The sequence below is a fragment of the Myotis davidii genome, unplaced genomic scaffold, assembly GCF_000327345.1.
Source record: "Myotis davidii unplaced genomic scaffold, ASM32734v1 scaffold309, whole genome shotgun sequence".
In the NCBI taxonomy this organism is placed as follows: Eukaryota; Metazoa; Chordata; class Mammalia; order Chiroptera; family Vespertilionidae; genus Myotis; species Myotis davidii.
The window spans coordinates 2,440,568-2,460,900 of NW_006383013.1; the positions used below are offsets into that span (position 1 = coordinate 2,440,568).

General features: G+C 50.1%; 1 protein-coding gene across 1 annotated transcript in view; it reads left to right on the forward strand.

Annotated features, from left to right (window-relative positions):
* ESRRB (estrogen related receptor beta) overlaps positions 1-20,333 on the forward strand; it is a 166,903-nt gene that overhangs the window by 39,767 nt on the left and 106,803 nt on the right. The gene's annotated exons all lie outside the window — the stretch shown is intronic.

The window sequence follows — 20,333 nt, forward strand, 5'->3', positions numbered from 1 at the left end:
TGTATGTGTGTGCGTGTGAGTGTGTGTGTGTGTGTGTGTGTGTGTCTTGTCTAAGGGCATGAGTCATGTCCCATTAGGGGCCATCCAACTCGAGTACGACCTCATCTTTACTTGATTACATCTGCAAAGACCATATTCCCAAACGAGGCCACATTCACAGGCACTGGGGGGTTAGGATTTTAAATATCACGTTGGGGAACATAATTCTACCCATAACAACCATCAGGGTCAGGAATATTATCTCACATATGGCACCACATGCAGAAAGCTTGTTTTCCTTTCTGTTCAGTCCGCATGGCCTCATCTCCTAAGCCATCTAGAAACAAGAACTGGGGTGATGTCATGGGGGACTCCCCGTAGCTGATGAAGAATGTAAACTCTGAGCAAGCAAGGGTTTTTATCTGTCCTGTGGACTGCTGAGTCCCCAGCACCCAGCCAGTGCCTGGCACAGAGTAGGTGCTCAGTGAAAGTTTGAGAAATGAATGAATGAATGAATGGACGGAGATGGTGGTGGGACCTCCGGAGGGTATCAGGTTTTAACTGTGACTTAGAACCACGGACCTCTCTGACTTGCGTTCCTTGCATGTAAAATGGAGATAAGAGCGAGCACACGTAATTCACACAGTATTGGGAGCGTTGCATGAGAACCTGTGTCAGTGCATGAATGAGTTAATTCCTGGCACATAGTACCTGTTCAGTAAATGTTAATTACAGCAGAGTCTGTTGGAGGCCTTGGTGTGGTTGTTGCCTTTGGCAGCTGGAGAGATGCCAAGCTGCCCATAGGAAATGTGGTCCACACCTTCTCTGCTGCAGGGAGGGGCTGAGCTGCTAGTGAGAAAGTGAAGGACCCTCAGGTGGGAGGAGAAGAAGGGATCGCTAGAGAGAGATCATTTTAAGGGCACAGGCTCCGGGCGATCTCTGGGGATCTGGATCCCAGCGGTGGCCCTCGCCAGCTGTAGGCCTGTGGCACACCGAGGCACAGTTTCTCTGGTTATAAAGTGAGGCAATCATAGCATCTATCTCCTGGGGTTGCAGTGTGTGAGGATCGGGTTACAGTGTCGGGCACAGAGTGAGAAAAATGTGAGTTTAGTATGATTAGTACCACTTTTCCAAGTGCTCTGCCTAATGGCTCTGGGCTAGATCATTGGAAAAGCTAGCCCTCCAGTTCTCGGCTGACTTCCGGGAACGCAGGCTCTCTCTCCTTTCTTTCCGTGGCCCCCAGCACACAGTCCGGGGCTCCCCAGCCCGCCGGGCACCCGCGCCCTGTCCACCCGCGCCCGGCCAGCGTGCGCACTCTGGGATCCAGGGCGCCCTCTGGTGGCACTCAGCCTGAGATCGGCCGCAGGAGGCCCCTCTGCTCACAGCTGGCGAGTGGAGGCTCACCCAGTGGGAACTCCGGCTGCTCTGACACTCCCCATTCCCAGGCACTCGTGGCTGTGCCGTTCTACCCTTGGGGGGTTGGAGAGAAGCTGTTCTGCTCCCCGCAGCTTCCCGCGCGCCGCTCTCCTGGAGCGCTCCGGAGTCCACCCGGCCTGGAGAGCAGGGAGGAGAGGTGTCAGGGTCTGCTCTCTTGTCCTGGACAAAAGCGGGGAGCAGAGCCGCGCTGTTTTGCGTGCCCTCACCCCACTACTTTCCCCTCAGTAGGATGTTGAAACCGGCTGGCTGCTGAAAGGGGCTAACTCTGCACATTGGCCTGTTTGAAGGTTCACCCTGGATACCTTGGATTCACAGTCATTTCCAACCCCTAAGGCCAGGGATTAGAGTTCCCACCCTGTCTATTTTGGCATTTCAACGTTAGGATTCAGCAGCAGCATCTCTGACTTTTATTACACTCAGCCCGGGCCAGGCACAGTTCTAAGGGCTCTGTGTGTACCACTCATTTCATCCAGGAGTGGAGCACCTATGAGGAAACTGAGCTCGGAGGAGTGAGTGACTATGGCAGATGGCACAGAGCGGGGGTTTGGAGTCTGGCTCCAAGCTGATGTCACGACCACTGTGTCTTCCTAAACCCCCTACTGAGTTCTGTGTAGTTGACCCAGCCCCATGCCCTTGCATGGGTACCCTGACCTCTCCATCTAGAATACTCTTCCTCACACCAGGGCATCTGCTTGGCAAACTCTCCGTGAGTTCTCCCCGCCTTCCACGACCCACCACCTCTCCATGCGCCTGTCACCTGTGTCACTCGTCTGCCTCCACTGCTGGCCTGTAGAGTCCTGCTTTCCCTGCTGCCGAGCACAGTGCCGGGCACACAGCAGTGCCCCCTGGATGGAGCTAGGCTCAGACAGTGGCCGCCTTTTCCCAAGGACATGTCCCACCATTACCGCCTGAAGGGGGAGGGGAAGTACATTTGCCCCACGTTAGAGATGGAAATGCCGAGGTCACGGCAACAAGGGATTCCGCCAACTCCGCAGAGTGAACCCAATCGATGTTCTGACCTCGGTCCCTAGCTCTGTGCTCAGCTTCTCAGGCCAGAGACTTACCTGGGGGTGGGGGTCTGTGTGGGAAGGTCCTAGGTTTTATCTGTACAGGAGAGAATTTGAGGTCAACTTTTTTTTAACATTCCCCTCCTTTGAGTACAACTTCCTCCCTGATGTGTCTCCTTTGCAGGCAGCCTTCTTTGCAGCCTGAAGCGGGGACCACAGGGACAGAGACAGTGGAGCCCTGGGCAGGGGCTGGAGGAATTGAGGACAGTTACCAGAGACTGGGGTGCTGCTCTGCAGGGACAGCTGGGGGTCTGTAAGGCAGAGCGTACGCCTGTCAAGGGCCCTGACACACTCTCACCCGCCCCCTCTCCCTTCAGTGACCGAAGTGCTTGCCTCACTCCCAGTGCCCACCCCGTCAGTCATTCCAACTTTCCAAGCCCAGTCCGAGCCTGGCCACGCCTCTTCTGGCCCAAGCGGCATGTCTCCTCTGCTCCACCCCAACTGCACTCCACCGAGCCCCGAGCCACGACACTGAACACTCGGTCAGCGTGTGTCAGTCAGCGTGGGTTGGAGCATGGATTTCCAGGCCAGTCCTGTTTCTCCCCCAATAGTGGATGCTCCTCGAAGAGAAGGCGCAGGTAGAAGGTACAGGTCGAAGGAGCAGCATGGCTGCCACTGACTTCCCCCATTACAGAGCCCCTCCCCACCCTCACCATAGTGGATGGATGAATGAGTGGATGGAAAAAAAGGGGCCAGGGCTAGATTTCTTATTGAGTTTTAGAGAGAGAGGAAGGAAGAAAGAGAGAGAGAGAGAGTGAGAGAGAAACATTGATGTGCGAGTGAAACATTAATCAACTGCCTCCTGCACACCCCCTACCAGGGATGGAGGCCAAAACCCGGGCATGTGCCCTGATCAGAATCAAACCAGCAACCTTTCAGTGCATGCGATGATGCCCAACCAACTGTGCCACACTGGCCAAGGCTAGGATTTCTTTTCTTTCTTTTTTTAAAAAATATATTTTTATTGATTTCAGAGAGGAAGGGAGAGGGGAGAGATAGAAACATCAGTAATGAGAAAGAACCATTGATTGGCTGCCTCCTGCACTGAGGATCCCTACTGAGGATCTAGCCCACAACCCGGGCATGTTCCCTTGACTGGAATTGAATCTGAGACCCTTCAGTCCATAGGCTGACGCTCTATCCACTGAGCCAAACCAGCTAGGGCCAAGGCGAGGATTTCTTGATGGGCACTTGTGTTCATGGGTGATGGTGTGAAGGTCAGGAGCAGACACTTCTTGCCCTTTCTCCCCTGGCTGTCTTCCAGCCAAATCATGCTCCCCGAGTGTGTGCAGAGGTAGGTTTATTGGGTGTGCCTGGGTGTTTCCTCATATTAACTCATTTAATCCTCACAGTAACCCTATGCGCTAGGTACTATGTTTCCCACATTTTACACCTAAGGACACAGAGAATTTAGCTCTGGAACCTGTGCTGTCCACTGTCACGCTGTCTCCAGGATGACAGAGCAAACATTTTCATTCGAACCCCGCAGCCTGATTTGCTCTAGTCCCAGCCTGCCTTTCTGGCCCATGCTGAGTGGGCCTGCCCACCTCACATGGCCCAGGGGAGGGAGCACTCTACTCAGGCGTCCCAGCTCTGAGCTCCCTCCAGACTCATCCACCCCTCTTGGCGCCACCCAACTTTCAAGGAGAAGAGGAGTCCCTGGGAACAGGAATGAGCAGCACATGAGTCAGCAATCACTCCTGTCGGGCTCCATCAGCTCCCGGGCCCATGATTGCTCAGGGAGGCTGGACTCTTTCTGTGGGTTTAACCCAATCTTACTTTCTTGTCCAACCTTATGCTCTCTCACTGCAGGGCATCCACCATCCCTTGCTGGGCCTTTGATGGCCACAGGGAGCTTCCTGTGGGGACCCTAGGAAAGGTTCATGCTCTCCTGGAACCACCCCCACCTGGGGGGAGGGCCGTCCAGGCTCCTGCCTGTTGTTGGGGTCAAGCTGCTGCCTTCCTAATGGGGTCAGGGGCGAGGGTCAGTCATCAGCATTCTCCACTTCCACCCAATGTTACCAAAAGTGTTTTCCTGAGTTTGAAGGAGCGGGGAGAGAAGAGTCTATATTCAGAATTCTAAGGTGCTGGGAGGAGCTCAGAAGTGCATAAAGTATTACCCAGATGAGATGGGGTTTGAGTTTCAAAAAACAGTGCAAATAATAAAGAGCCCCACTAAAATGCCAGGGCCTTTGACAGTAATTTCACTTCTGAGAGCTGATTCTACGGGAATCATTCTGGAAAAGAAGGAAGCATGAGGTCCAAAGAAGTTCATTGCAGAAGGGAAAGTTAGAAGCAGCCTCAGTATGGGGCCTGGTGAAGTTGACGGACACGTTGATGTGATGGTATGAAGCGGGGTCATTTTAACTGATGCTTCGGAGGAGTATGCAGTAGCAAGGAACATGCACACATTATAACTACAGAACGTACAAAACTACATACAATAGGAGTGCAGAAGGGAAGGAGCAAAGTTGAAATAATTTTGGTATAAGTGATTAGGGTGGCAACTTTCCTTTTTAAAATAATTTTCCTCGTTTAAAATATTCCCACAATTTAAAAAAAATAAGAAATGAATGGGGGCAAGAATAGTGATTGAAAGGGGGACCAAGTTCCATGTCTTAGTCTGGGTGCCAGGTACATAACTGCGTTTATTCTGTGAATATCCAGGGAACTGTCCACTTAGCTGTTCCTATATGTCTCTTACTTCCATGAAAACTTGAAAAAGAAAAGGAAGATATTGAAAGTGAACAGGTGGTTCCCCATGTTTAATCAGATGCTCGGTGAAGTGCAGAACGCACCATTAGTGAGGGTTTATTTTTCCTAAAATGTCCTCTTATGAAAGATTAGTAATGACTATTTCAAAAAGTTCTTTGCTCTGGGATTGTTTGAAGCTGAAGACCTGGGCTGCAAGAAGGTAGACTTAAGAAATAATACCACTTACTGTGCGTGAAACCTTTACATTTTGTTTCCAAGCCTGAGGTGCATCCAAATCTTCTGGGCACCTTGACTGGTCACAGATTGCTGACCCTCACCCAGGGCTGGCGGGGGCCCGAGACTCAGCATTTCTTCTTCTTTTTAACGAGTAGTTTATTGATTTTGAGAGAGAGGGGAAGGGAGAGAAACATCTATGTGAGAGCAGAACATTGATTGGCTGCCTCCTGCACAAACCCCTCGCCCCCACCGGGGATCAAGCCGAAACCTGGGTATGTGTCCTGACCAGGAATTAAACAGGCAATCTTTCAGTGCATGGACAATGCCCAACCAACTGAGCCACACTGGCCAGGGCTAAACTCAGCATTTCTAACAAGTTCCAGGGTGATGCCTGTGCTGCTGGTCTGTGGAACCCACTTTGAGAACCATTGCCCTAAAATAACCCTCTGGAATTCCAAGCATGATGTAAGGGAGGACCATTGCTGATGAATATTGAGGCATATTTTTCCATTTGTAAAACCAAAACAGGTCTGGTGTGAGAGGGATACAGAGACAAAATCATTCAAGGATGTGCAATATACAAATTAAAACTCTTGCCGAAACCGGTTTGGCTCAGTGGATAGAGGGTCGGCCTGCGGACTGAAAGGTCCCAGGTTTGATTCCGGTCAAGGGCATGTACCTTGGTTGCGGGCACATCCCTAGTAGACGATGTGCAGGAGGCAGCTGATCGATGTTTCTAACTCTCTATCTCTCTCTCTTCCTCTCTGTAAAAAATCAATAAAATATATTTTAAAAAACTCTTGGCATTGTTTCTTTAAACACAAGTGAGTGACATTTTAGGGGTGAAAAACCAGGAAACACCTATTGAGCAATAATTCTGGGCCAGGCACTGTGCCAAAGCTTTATTATACCCTTGTCGCAGTTCAGAGCCATCCTCTGAGGTCACTACGACCATTATCCCCATGGCCCAGAGAGTTAAGTCACACCGCCCAAAGCCCTGTGTCTTACACAGGGAGGAGCAGGATGGAAGCCCAGGTCCAGAGCCTGAGGCCCTGCCCAGGCAGAGGCGATGGGCACGCATCACCTGCCCTGGGAACCACCTGCAGAAGTGGCCGGTGGAGGAGAGATGCCATGGACAAACCAGGGAAGAGCTGGCAGGGAGAGATGCTTGGGGAAGGCAGGCCTGAGAAGGAAGAGGGAGAAAACAGAGTGTGGGGAGAGATCCAGAAAGCAAGGCAACACGGGCCTTGTTTTCAGGGACCTCTGGGAGTGAAGGAAATGCAGTTCACTAAAGTCCCCAAGGCCCCCAGTGGTTTTCAAAGTGGGTTCCACAGAGCAGCGTCACAGGCACCACTGCTTTTTAATCCTGATTTTTCTGCAGGATATAATAGAAAAAGGAAAATAAGTATCTAAAGTCAGGTGGCCAGGGGCCTAGTTTTAGTCCCTGAGGGTGCTGCCTCAGTGCTCTGAGGCCTCTGGCTGGGACTGCTCATCCCAGCGGCCGCTCTTCTTCCCTTACGAGCAGTGAGTGGCAGGGTGGAAGCGTGTGCCCGCAGCCTGCATCCCTGTTGCGCTGTCTGTTTGCTCTGCTCTGTGTCCAGCCTGGTGTGTGAGGGAGGCAGTCCTGTCCTGTGCAGCCCACCCACACATTCATGGACCTTGGCAGGGCTCCTGTGGGCACCACTGGGTTTCCTCCTGCAGGTGCTTGCGTTTCACTCTTGCTCCCTCCTCCCTCCCCATGACCCAAGGCCCAGGGCTCTCTGGAGCAGACCCTGAGAGGAACTGGGAGAAGAGAGAGGGAGAGCGGGAACAAACTGGCTTTGTCTGGAAGAAGAAGCTGGAAGCCCTGAAGGTGAAGTGGGCAAGAGAGAGTCCTGGGAAGGTCCTGCCACTAGTAGAATGTGGCCCAGAAAATGTCCTAGGCACTAAGCAATCAGATGAACTCCTCCTGCCTTTCCTGTGGGCAGAGGGGAAATGTGGGGAGCGGGCTGCCTGTCTCCCTTTCTCTTTAGCATACGTCATTATATTAGGTGGGGTGCCCCACCAAGTTGAAATTGACAGCTTTGCAGATTACCTTATTACGGGCTCTTTGTGGTAGCTGCGTTGAGTTTTAAAAGACTGAACAAGTGATAAAGATGCACTGTGTATTGCTCTGATCCTGGTCTCCGATCTGGAAGCACCTGCCTACTTTTTGGGTTGCTCCACCCTGTACTCCAAGAACATGCTGTTAATCTTCAGTATCTTTTCTTCGCACAAACCCCCCACCAAGAAGGGCCTGCGAGTGTCACACAGAGGGTGGGTTGACTGTTTCCCCCCTGCCAGGGGGAAGGTATTGCTCTGCCTCTGATTGTGAACTAAGAAGATTCATGAGATAACATTGAAGAAGGGCTTTGAGATGGCAACTCACCTTACACACATAGGGCTTCCCCCTTGGAGGTGCTGCCACCTGCTTCCTCCTGCAGATGTTGGCGAGGGAGCTCTCTCACACTGTTGGTCATGGGCTCATGAAGAACCAGTGGAGAAGCCTTCCCCTGTCTTCATTACACTCAGACCATCCTGCATTGGAGATGGCCCCAGCCCATCCCAGGTGACTTGGCTGCCCAGTGGCCACATAGGTGGGGCCAGGGGCTCACATGCCTTTCTGCCTGGGCCCATTCAAGGTGGCTGCTTTGAGCGGTCCCTTGAGATGGGCGGCTGGGGCGTGAGGGGGACCTCAAGGTAGGCAGCTCCCTCTCTGCCCCAGCAGGGGGGTGAGGCAGGTTCAGCTGTGGGAAGTTAAACAGCCCAGTCCCTTCATTACCTCCAAAAGGTCCTTGGAGGAGAAATGGCCAGCATTTGGATTTTTACATACTGATGACTTTTCCCTCAAGATTAAGAGATGGGAGTAATCCTACATAATAAAAGGCTAATATGCAAATGACCGAATGGTGGAATGACCAGTCACTATGATGCACGCTGACAACCAGGGGGCAGACACCCAACGCAGGAGCTGCCCCCCTAGTGGTCAGTGTGCTTCCACAGGGGGAGTGCCGCTCAGCCAGAAGCTGGGCTCAGGGCTGGCGAGCACAGCGGCAGTGGTGGGAGCCTCTCCTGCCTCCGTGGCAATGCTAAGGACATCTGACTGACAGCTTCAGCCCACTAAGCCATCAGTCGGACATCCCCAGGGCTCCCGGATTGCAAGAGGGTGCAGGCCAGGCTGAGGGACACCCTCCCCCCAAGTGCATGAATTTCATGCACCAGGCCTCTAGTTAATATATACACTTCTGAGGGTTGTCTGGGCAACATCTGGTGTTATTACCAGGTGTGTAGAAGAAAGGACTTCTAAGGAGGAATAAGTCCCAGAGGCTGCAAGAATGCAGCTCTCTGAATCCCCGCTGAAGGACGCAGATCCCCATGAGGTGTTAGGTTGGCATAAGATTTCATGTTTGACTCAAGTGAGGACTTGATGGCATCTCTAATGGGTGGTCCTGATGGTAGTCTTGACCCTGATACTGAATGAGAGTCTACAGCTCACTATGTGGGCCAGGCATTCAACACTTGGGCTGTGAGTTTGAGGAGCTCATGGTGAGGTGGGCAGAGGGTGGGGGCTCTGAGGAACCAGGCTCCAATTACGGCTGAGAAGATGCTGCTCCAGGTCCTCAGGGATCTGGAAATGAGATGGGGCAGAGAGGGGAGCCCGTGAATAGGGTTGTCACAGTGAATAAAGTCAGCCACTGACTACAGGCCTCAGTTGCTCTCTCCTCTGGGGAGCTGAGTGTAATACAGATGATGGATATGCTATAGAGGAGAAGATCACTGTGAGAGGCAGGCTAGAGTGGAGGTCAGGACCTCCATTTAGGGAAGGATGGAGCAGAACTGGTATCTGTTGACCACCTACCATGTGCCAGGCACTATGCCAAGTGCTTTATACACTCTGTCCTGCAACAAAACATTTTAAAAGTTGAGAAAACATGGATAGGGAGGTTACATACTATCCCCGTGTCATAGCTAAGGAAGGGCAGAGTGAGGATTTGAACTGAAGGCTGCCAGACTCCCAAGCCCACACCTGTCAATTGCTTCCCCCCGGATACATACAACAGGAAACATTTACCTGGAGACACACTCCCATCAGCACCCAGGGTGTTGCTTGTAATTCACAAAGCGGTAGATGTGTCTTCACCCCTTATGCTCCACTCAAGAAAGCAATCCCATGCAAGTAAATGAAAGTGACATGATTAAGTACTAAATGAGGAAGAGTATTGTGCTTGCAAATGTTGGTACTTTACCAATATTAACATTCCTAGTAACTGACTTCATACCTGATTTGAAATCTACCTGTACAGCATGATGCTGGTTGAGCACCACCAAGCTACACTATCCCTGATAATGAATTTGGTCCTCGCTCATAAGTATGCTGCAAGGCCAGCCGCCTACTAAGAAATGGGGTTGGCCTCATTCTGAAAGCAAAGGACAGTGATACAAAAAGCATGATGTTTGGGGCAGGCTGCTACCTTTTAACCATGGCCTCCTCTAGCATGGCCCCCAGGCTTCCAAAGGGGATGCTGTTCTAGGCCTGGGTCTGATTGATAGTAGCGATGCTGCTTATTTTATTTCTATTGGTTGATTGATTCGGTGCTATTTAGAGAACATTGATTTTTAGAGATACCATTGTGATTTTCAAAGTGTGCTCCTGGGGGACCTAGGGTTCTATAGAGGTGGCTTGGGGCCTCCCTGGGGGTGGGAGGGAAGGACTGAGAGTGGGACCCACTTATCTAAACCAGGAAAGCTACTTTTTTGCTGCTTTATATACCAGGGTTCTAGGTACAGTTCTATCTGAAGACTCTTTAAAAAAATTGGAAATCATTGCTTTAAAATGATGCTTTTGCAATCCCATAGGTAAAAATCATTGTGAGAGAGTCTGTCTCCTGTGGACCATCTGGTTGGCTGTCATTGAAGAGTGTTAAGGAACTAAGTCTCTGTAGAGACCCTTCCTCTGATATTGAAGCGGGAAGTGCATCTCCTTAGTTGAATGGGTAGGTAAGCTAGGATCCGAGGAACAAAGGGAAACGTGCATTGGTTGATGTTGGAAGAAATAGGGGGAAAACACACACATGTATTTGGTCTTGTGGTGGCCTTTCAAACTAGAAGGAGAAAGGCTATGAGGTAATGGGCCCTCCTTATTTTATTAAGGAATTCACTCTATCTGCAGAGGGGCCTCCTAATTTCCTGGGTGTGTTTACAGAAACCTTTCACACACACCCAGCTGGTCTCAGAATTGCAGCCCATTGGAACCTGCTCCAAACAAGCAAATTGGCCCTAATGGGGACATTTTGCTTGGCAGTAGATCATCTTCCTTTTCATCACTGCCTCCTTCTTCTTCCGGTTGCCCTTCACCTTCTCCAAGTCACAGAAAGTTAAAATTTACCCCTTGGCATCATTCCATGAAGTCAGTCAGTTTCTTCCCCAACATCACACTCCTTTTCTCGTTTTCTCCCTTTCGTGCTGCAAGCACACCTCATTCTGATTTTAAAGGACTTCTGTATTAGGAATGAACATGTCTTGCTAAATGCATGTACAGCGGGGATAGGTCTGGTTCTTGCTGACTTCCCAGGGGCTGTGTTCCTAAAGTTCTCTTATAAATTGGTTGCTTGTACCTGAGTTCTTATTTCCCAGCTCCCTGTGATGCTAAGTAAGGTTCCCACACTAGCCCACAAGAGCCTCGTCCTTAGTCACAGGATGTAGTGTGGTGTGGACTCCTGTAACGTGACCTAGTGGAATGGACAGGGATTTGGGGCAAGCTAGAAGTGGGGTTAAGTTTCAGGTTGTCTTCTGGCCTTGGGCCACTTACCCTCACTGCTTCGATTTTCTCCTTAATAGATAAAATGAGGGTGATCATAGCCACCTCAGATGGAGGCTGGGCTTGACTACCCTGTGCCAGGGCTCGCTGGCAGAGCAGTGTGGGTGCCCAGCACAGAATGGGTGCCCAGGAAGTGGTACGTCCTCCCCACCCCTCTCCACCCTTGTCATTGAGTCTGAAGAGTCACACTAGAGGTAGTGTTCTCCAATGAACAGTGCAAAAAGAAGAGAAAATGAAAACAGAGAATTAACCATGTTATGAATAAGAAATAGAGTTTCTGTCTTTATTGATGGCATTTGGAAAAGAGTAGAATTATTCAATTAAAGGGAGACATGATAAAGGTGCTGAGGGGATTTTGGGACACTTTTAGGCTTAGACTGGTTACTACTGATCTGTCTGGAGATGAGTTCCCTTAAAAATATCATAGGGGACTGAAACGGCCCCGGTGAGGTTGAGACGGCCCCAGTTAGGTTGAATTGGCCCCGGTGAGGCTGGGACGGCCCCGGTGAGGCAGGGACGGCCCCTGTGAGGCTGAGATGGCCCCTGTGAGACTGAGCAAAAAAATATCTTAGGAGATGCCCGCTGGTGTGGGTCAGAGGTTGAACATTGACCCATGAACCAGGAGGTCATGGTTCAATTCCCAGTCAGGGGTGTGGGCTCCATCCCCAGTAGGGGGCCTTCAGGAGGCAGCCAATTGATGATTCTCTCTCATCATTAATGTTTCTCTCTCTCCCTCTCCCTCTCCCTTCCTGTCTCTGAAATCAATAAAAAGATATCTTTAAAAATATATCTTAGGGGAATATGGACACTCGCCTTTCTGGTTTTGGGGACCACCAGCCCAGCTCGGGGTGCGAAGATAAAAAGAACAACTGGGAAAGAGGAGAGAAGACGGGAAAACCTTGAGTATTTGACACCTGGATCTGCCCTCCTCTGTACAACAAAGTTATACTTAGTAATAATCGTGCCATAATTAATAATGATCATAATTAATGATGAAAATAATTAAAATTATTTTCCTGATTTGGTGATTAGCTTAAAAACCATAAACAATTCGAAATGAAGAGTAAATGTCTATGCTAAAATATATTCAAGTTCAATAGGATTTGTTATGTAGGAACTAATATTTGAACTTATAATATCACATCTCACAGTTCTACCCTGTGCCATAGTTTTAAAATTTAAATGCAAATAGACACTCCAAGGGCCACATACAAGAGCATGACTGGAGCACGTCAGGTTCTTTCTCTGTCTCTAGAGTCACTGTGCTCTCACTGTTACTTTTTCTTATTTTTAAAAAATAAGTTTTTATTGATTTTTTTTTTTTTAGAGAGAGAGAAAGGAAGAGGGAAAGATAGAAATCTCAATGAGAGCGAAACATCATCATCCCTTGGCTGCCTCCTGCATGCCCCCTGCTGGGGATCGAGCCCACAATCTGGGCATGTGCCCTGACCAGGAATAGAACCATGACCTCCTGATTCATGGGTTGACAGTCAACCATTGGGCAATACCAGCCTGGCAGCTCTCTCTGGTTTAGAACCCACCATTTCAACGCAGGGATATATAGTACCAGGGACAGAGACACACATTGCGTCTTAAATGAGCCTGAATGGTCCTGGGCCCTTAGGAATTTACTCATGAAATACTGTGTCACTAAGTGTGGCTTAATGTAGTTAAGTGTGTGTGTGTGTCTGACTTTGTTACTTCCATGTGGAATTCGATTTGTATTCAAATTTAGGTAATACAAACATGCTAATTTGAAGCTTATATATATTGTTAGAACTCAACAGCAACTGCAACAATTGGGTAGAACTTAGAGCAATGAGAGATTTTCATGGAGAGGATAGTTTATCACCGACATTGTTTGGACTTGCTGGAGCAAGGTGACAACAAAAAGCAGCCGGACTTTAAGTTTTGTTGTTGGTTTTTGTCTGTGCAGACAATGGCCCTCTTGTTGTTGGCATCCATGGTGTCCTGTAGTCACTGCCCTGCCAATGGCCCACCACCAGGTGTGGCAGACACTGTGGGGTGCTGACCCACAGCCGTTCCCACCTCCGCTCTAACAGAAGCGAATTTATTTGCCATTGAACATCGTTGTGCTCAAGAACAAGGAGCCTCACCCTCAGCTGTGGGGAGTAAACATATTTTAAACCAATCATGGCGATCCATTTCTCCTCGACAGGGATTGGTTTGGATTGAGTATGTGACTGGATTCTGGCCAAGAAGATGTGAGGATAAGCCTGCTTGGATGGGGAGGGGGAAATTCTGGGGAAGAATTTCCTCTCAACTAAAATCAAATCAAAACAAACAAATGATAAACAAACCAGAGTCCTAAGGATCAACATTTCCTCCAACATAAATACACATCTGCATACACCCCCTTCCTGGATTTGGGCACAGCTGGGGGAGGCAGTGGTGCCTAGGCCATGAGAGCCATCCTTCAACCACGGGGACAAGCTGGAGGAGACAGCCAATGTGCCAAGGATGGTAGACCAGAAAGCTGAAACTACTTGCTGCTTAGATGTCTGGTGTGTGAAGCCTTAGACTTCTACTCCTGAGGCCACTGGACTCTCCTGGGCCTTAAGCCCAAAAGCAGCCTAGAGTTACTGTTGGGTGGGTGTGGGTGCGGGGGGGAAAAAACAGGGAAAAGGGAGGGTACAGTACAGGTGACCCATGAACAACCCTTCGCAGTCAGAAATCCACATATAACGTCTGGCTCCCCAAAACTTTACTAATAATAGCCTACTGTTGACAGGAAGCCTTACCGATAACATAGTGGATTAGCGTGTATTTTGTATGTTATATGTATTACATGCTATATTGTTCCAATAAAGTAAGCTGGAGAAAAGAAAATGTTATTAAGAAAAATCATAAGGAAGAAAAAATACATTCACAGTATTCATTGAGGGAAAAATTCAGGTATAAATGGATCTATAGTAGTTTAAACCCTTATTGTTCAAGAGTCCGTTATATGCACTTGGCCTTCTGGGTATGTTGGGTGAAGGAAAAAAAAGAGAGAAGAAGGGATACTGGGCCAGATGGTCCCATCAGCTGGCTTCAGATGTCACCACTGGGCTGAACTTCTTTTTTTTTTTTAATATTTTTTAAATTTTTATTTATTGATTGATTTTTTAAAATATATATTTTATTGATTTTTTACAGAGAGGAAGGGAGAGTGATAGAGAGTTAGAAACATTGTTGAGAGAGAAACATCGATCAGCTGCCTCCTGCACACCCCCAACTGGGAATGTGCCTGCAACCAAGGTACATGCCCTTGGCTGGAATTGAACCTGGGACCTTTCAGTCCGCAGGCTGATGCTCTATCCACTGAGCCAAACTGGTTAGGGCAGGGCTGAACTTCTTGATGACAGAATCAGAGTATCCGAGTGGATGGGTGAGTGGGAGGGGGGTAGGGTGGGGTCCACGTGGGCCTTTGTAAAACAATGAGACTAACTCATGCAGCGACCACCATAGTAATCCATCAATCACTGTCCTCATTATGCACGCCTTCCCTAACCAAGGGAAGGGGTAGTAACTAATAAAATAGTTTCAAGTGAGAGCAAGTCAGCGGACCTTCGTTGTTTGCTCACTCGCCCTGTACATTCGCCCTGGTCCCCTAGTACGGAGAGCTGAGGCAGGCGTGGAAAATGCTGACACTTCATTTGGGAGGTGTAAGGCCAGGGAGTCGAGGGTGAGAAAAATGGGGGTTGAGGTGAGGACAGATGCCAAGCAGTCTGACATGAATGCTGTGGTGCTGGCCACCACTTCCCATCAGCCCCAAAGACACTTGCAGGTGGCTTTGGCATGCGTGTCTTTTCTGGAAGGTTTCTTAAAAAAAAAAAAAAAATCACCGTAAAACTGTACACAGTGGGCAGAAAAGGAAGAATTTGGGGAGCTACCCTCCTTCACGTCTGTGGTATATCATCTGGCCCCTCGGTAAGCCAGACCCATGCACAGGAAGTGGAGGTGAGATGTGGTCTGAATAGGGTGCTGAACAAGAGACAGAAAAGGGAGGCAGTCACAGGAACTTGAGACGACACCTACTATGTGTGTGACGCAGTGCTGAGACCCAAGTATTTACCCATCCGTGTGCAGGGACAACCCATCCCACCTTGCTCCATGTTGTCCCTCTCCTGGCGGGGCTCAGGCACCGTCTCCACCTCTTCAAGACCTCTCCTCCTCACCCTTCCAGTCTGCGTTCGAAGCAAGCTCCTCGGGCTAAGCATAAAATTCCCTCTGTGCCTTTTGTAAGGGAGAGTAAAGAGGAATTATTGCCACTCCTTGCTCGGCTGGGTTTTGTAGAATTACCCCAAAGCAGTGTTTATCATGCCATTGAGCTGGAGGCCCATGCTTAATGTGCTATCTGTTCTGACCCCAGATGTCTCTCTGCATCGCTGCTCTCCCACCGGCTCTGCCCCCGTCCGCTCCTTCTAGGGTCATTGCTGACAAGTGTATTACCAGTGTTTATCCATATTAAATCTTGTATCATTGACTGCCTTCCCCCCATTTTTTCTAAGCTCTCTTGGGTTCTGCGGTTTTCCTTCCTGCCTTGTCTTGTCCTAGGAAAGGCAAACTCTTCTAAGTCAGGAATTTTCCTGAAGCTTCAGGCTACCAATTGTTTGTGAAGAATAAAGATGTGAGGGGTGGCCCCCACCTGCCTGGTTGGCAGTGGCCCCCTTGCACACTGCCTGAAGGAAGGGGTCTTTTTGGCAAACAGAGTGCTTTGATATATACTATTCAGCCATGTTGATGAGAATAGGATTTTTGAGACTCAGGAAAAAGTCATAACGGATCTTTGAAATGTCTGGAACTCGTTCCAAGACTCCTGGTAGGGCTTTCAGGCAACGAAAGGGATGCCGGTGATGGTGAGGCGGAACTCAAGCATTTCTCCACTCAAGACGGTGCCCCCTTCACATTTTGTCTTTGGTGTCATGGTGGCAGTGCTGATAGGACATGAGCCTTTTTGCCCCAATAATGGCCCATTACAGCACCAGGAAAAGCCATCCTGCTTCCGCAGCATTTATCTGTCAGCAGGAGACTATTATGGGAGCACAAACTCACATTGTATTAGTGTTATCAGTTAATTATGATCCTTGGGATGCGTGCCAGCCAATGGGCTGCCAGTGTGCTGACCACCACTCAGGGATATAACTCCGCACCCCCGATTCAAGTAGGCGAGACAAGAGTGAGGGGGACCGCAGATGTGTGGGGCCAGCGACGTTCTCCGTAGGCTGGAGCCCATGGCGCCCCAGCCTGATCGGCACTGTGCCCGGGGATGCGCGGGTTAGGCTTGCTGTCGAGGCCAGGCCCTCCTTACCCTCATGGACTGTCAATGGACCCGCCTCCCCCAGCGCTGACCCTGGGGCGGGAGAGAAACGAGCTTGGAGTGTGATTCCGACGGTGGGTTCCACGGAGGCTCCTCTCCTTCCTGGTGGTAAGAAGTGGCTGAGCACCTTGGGTGTTTCCAAGGCATCATTCTCAACTGGACACTTGGGTTCAGGGAGTAGGGTGAGGTTGAGGGTCGGGGCTGGCGTAACAAGTCAGTGAGTGTCCACCTTCCCTGGACTTGGGGACATGCGGTAGAGTCTTCAAAACTTCCCGGTGGGTCCTACCTTTTAAGGGGGAAGCCGTCAAGTCCTCTGGACTCCTGGGGCCCATGTTGAGTCCATCAGCTCCTACTAAGTTGTCTGGATTGAAATGTGAGAAAAAAACTGCCTCTTATTATTAGGCATCACATAAGGAGGGGATTCAAGAACCCAAGATGACCTGCTTGCTGCTGCCTTATGTGTGCAGAAATGACTGGTGCCAGGGAGGCTGCCTCAAGAGGGGGGAGATGCACACCAAGACCAGACCCTGAGAGTGGTGGGATTTTCACCTCCTGTGGCAAGGGGTGCTTGCCGAGGTCCGCTGCTTGGATCCCAGCAAGGCCACTCGGGTGACCCTTGAGATCCAGGTGCAGGCAAGAGGATGGCCCATTCTAAGGACTTAGCCAGACCGGGGTGGGAAAGTGGGGTGGGTAGCGTGGACCTGTGTCCCACAACCCACCATTCAGTTGGAAGTTGTCGTACCCAGAGAAACACAGGTTTGGGGAACAGAGTGGGCAGGACTGCGTCTGGGGATGTTTTCCTAGCATCTGCCTCCAGGAACCACCCCCCAGGAAACCACCTGGGGAAGGGTGTGGGCACAGAAGCCTGGGTGTGTGTTGCCAGTGGCACTGCTCTAGTTTGGCTTCCGATTCCCTAGGAAAGAGCTTGAACTTGGGGGAGGAGAGAGGGGAGAAAGTGAGGAGACTTGTGTACAAAGATTCCGGAGCTGGATAAGTAAAAGTCCACAGATGGCATGCTTTGCTGGTTACTCTCCGAGTGACCTTGGGTAGGTCGTTTCACCACACAGCGAAATTCACAAACTTCCTTAATGATAAATTCTGATGATGGTTCTAAATGATCCCTGAGCCTTCTTACCTGGAAGGTTCTGTGAACGTAACACATATCTATTTAAGGGGGTTTGTCACGAAAACAAAATGAGCTGCGGTCCCCTTACACCAGGGGTTCTCAACCTTCCTAATGCCGCGACCCTTTAATACAGTTCCTCATGTTGTGGTGACCCCTAACCATAAAATTATTTTTGTTGCTACTTCATAACTGTAATGTTGCTACTGTTATGAATCGTATTGTAAATATCTGATATGCAGGATATAATTTCATTGTTACAAATTGAACATAATTAAAGCATAGTGATTAATCACAAAAACAATAGGTAATTATATATGTGTTTTCCGATGGTCTTAGGCGACTCCTGTGAAAGGGTCGTTCAACCCCCAATGGGGTCGCAACCCACAGGTTGAGAACCACTGCCTTACATCCTCTGCAATTATTGTGTCTAGTACCTTTTGTCCCATTTCCTTTTGGCTGGCTTGCCCGGTTGGGGGTGCCAGTATTGGGACATAGGACAGTGAAGGGGTGGCCTAGAGCTTTTGGTGAGAGGTGGATTACACATAGCCCCTGCTCTCGATGAGCAGTGGAGATATGAAGTGATGATTGATTGGTTGAGTGAATTTCAGGTTTGAAGGAATCCAAGAGCCCTGCCTGTCCCATTCCACCCCCTGTGCCATCTTGGTTTTCTGGAGAAGACATGACTTTAGCAAGGTCACACGGATCCAGGAGTCCTCTGCACTCCCCTCCCCCGCAAAAAGGGCTGGCCCCATGAACACTGTGGCCTGGGCCTGCCAGGCTGGATGGGATTCCCAGGGTGTCCCTGCTGGCGGGTCCTCCCTCATCTCTCCGGTAGCAGGGTCTGCAGGCTCACGCTTGCCAGGGAGGCCAAGGAGACAAAACTCTGCCCCGAGGCTGAGGCGGCTGGACAGGCACTCAGAGGGGGCAGTCTGAGGACAGGGTCTCAAGGACCTCCTTCCGGGGAGGATAATCAGCTAGTGCCCAGGAGCGAGGCAAGACAGACAGTGCTGTGTGCAGGTGCCAGGCTAGCTTCCTAACCAACGAAGGCCTCCTCATGTCCCTCGTTTGCCGCCAGTGGCTTTGCATCCACGTCTCTAGGCTGTGAAGTTTTCTTTTCATGCTCCACTGAGTGTTCTGTCTCCAGTTAAACACAGTGCACCTCACAAAGCAGAGTCAGCTGATCCCATGCAACCTGCCAGGGCTTCACCCCCTTCTGGGCCAGCAGGCTCTGGCACCCCACCCCAGACGGCTACAGTTTACAAATTCATGAACAAAAACTTTATCAAGCGACTTCTAAGTGCCAGGAGATTCCCAGTAAGCCAAAACAGACATGGTCCTTGCCTTCACAGAGCTTACAATCTAGTGTGTGTGTGTGTGTGTGTGTGTGTGTGTGTGTGTGTGTTGTGTGTGTGTGATTGCTCATACCAATATACATATATGTAATTGCAAACTGGTCAACTACCCGAAGCAAAGTGACTAGCAGAAGGTTCTGGTGTGGTCTGGAAGGTGAGGTGTGCTAGGTGGCAGATGCAAGGACCGAGGGGAGCGTGGCCTGGGCCGAGGAGGGGTGCCGAGGGACACGCAGGAGCCTGTGGTGTGGGGCCTTCCTTGTAGGCCAGCAGAAGGACTGGGGCCTCTTCCTGAATGGTGACAAGGGCACCTCGGACATGCATTTACAAAGCGCTCCCTGGCTGCTGTGTGCTTGGAGAAGGGACTTCTGGAGCCAGACAGGATGCAGAGAAACCAGCACTGAGGTCTTGGCGAGATAGGGTGGTTGCGTAGAAGCTCAAGGAAAGTGTCTCTGCACCCTTTCCTTCTCTCAAGTCACCAAGTCCTTATGCGGTTAAAACAAAAAAACAAAAGCCCCGGGGCTGCTGGGCTCTGCTGACAGAGCAGACATCTTCATCCATCTCTCGCCGAGGTACCTGCCGGAGCCCCTGTGTGGAGAATCCCGCGTTCCTCCACTTCAGCACTTATGAAAAATCTCAGCTGCGTCCCAGCCTGTGCGCTTTCATTTATCCAAGTCAAGAATCATCTGCAGCCTCGCTGCCCAGTCCCCAGCCCCTCCCAGCGGCTGGCCCCTCCTGGGGTTTCTCACAACCCTCCTGCTTTTATTCTTGAAGTGCCTGAACACTGCCTGGAGTTACACTCCATTTAGACGTTATTTTGATGATAAAATTGACTCCTACCCACCCACCCCCTGCTCATTGTCTTCTGTAGAATCCAGGAGAACAAGGTGGTGGTCTCTCCTGAGGGCTTTTCTTCCCCTTTTAAATAATTCTACGCCTACCTCCCTCCCCACACTCATTTGAATCATCAAATTGATTATTATCCCTGTGGCTGGCACATCTCAAAAGATGACAAGCCCCAGAAGAAGGATTGGGGCACGGCTCACAGCTGGCTTTTGGTTCAGTAGCAGCCCATAACATACGGGTTCATGGAGGGAGCAGCAGACAGGAATGCAGGTGTGTTCGTAGCTGGGGATTCAGGTGTGTACGTTGAAGTGTGTCTGTGTGCCTCGACGTGGATGTGGCAGGGAGATTGGTTGTGTTAACCACTATTGTATTTTCCTAAGCGGACTGGAATTTATTTGCCTGTGCCTGTGTCCTGGGTACATTTCTGAGAGTTGCCAAT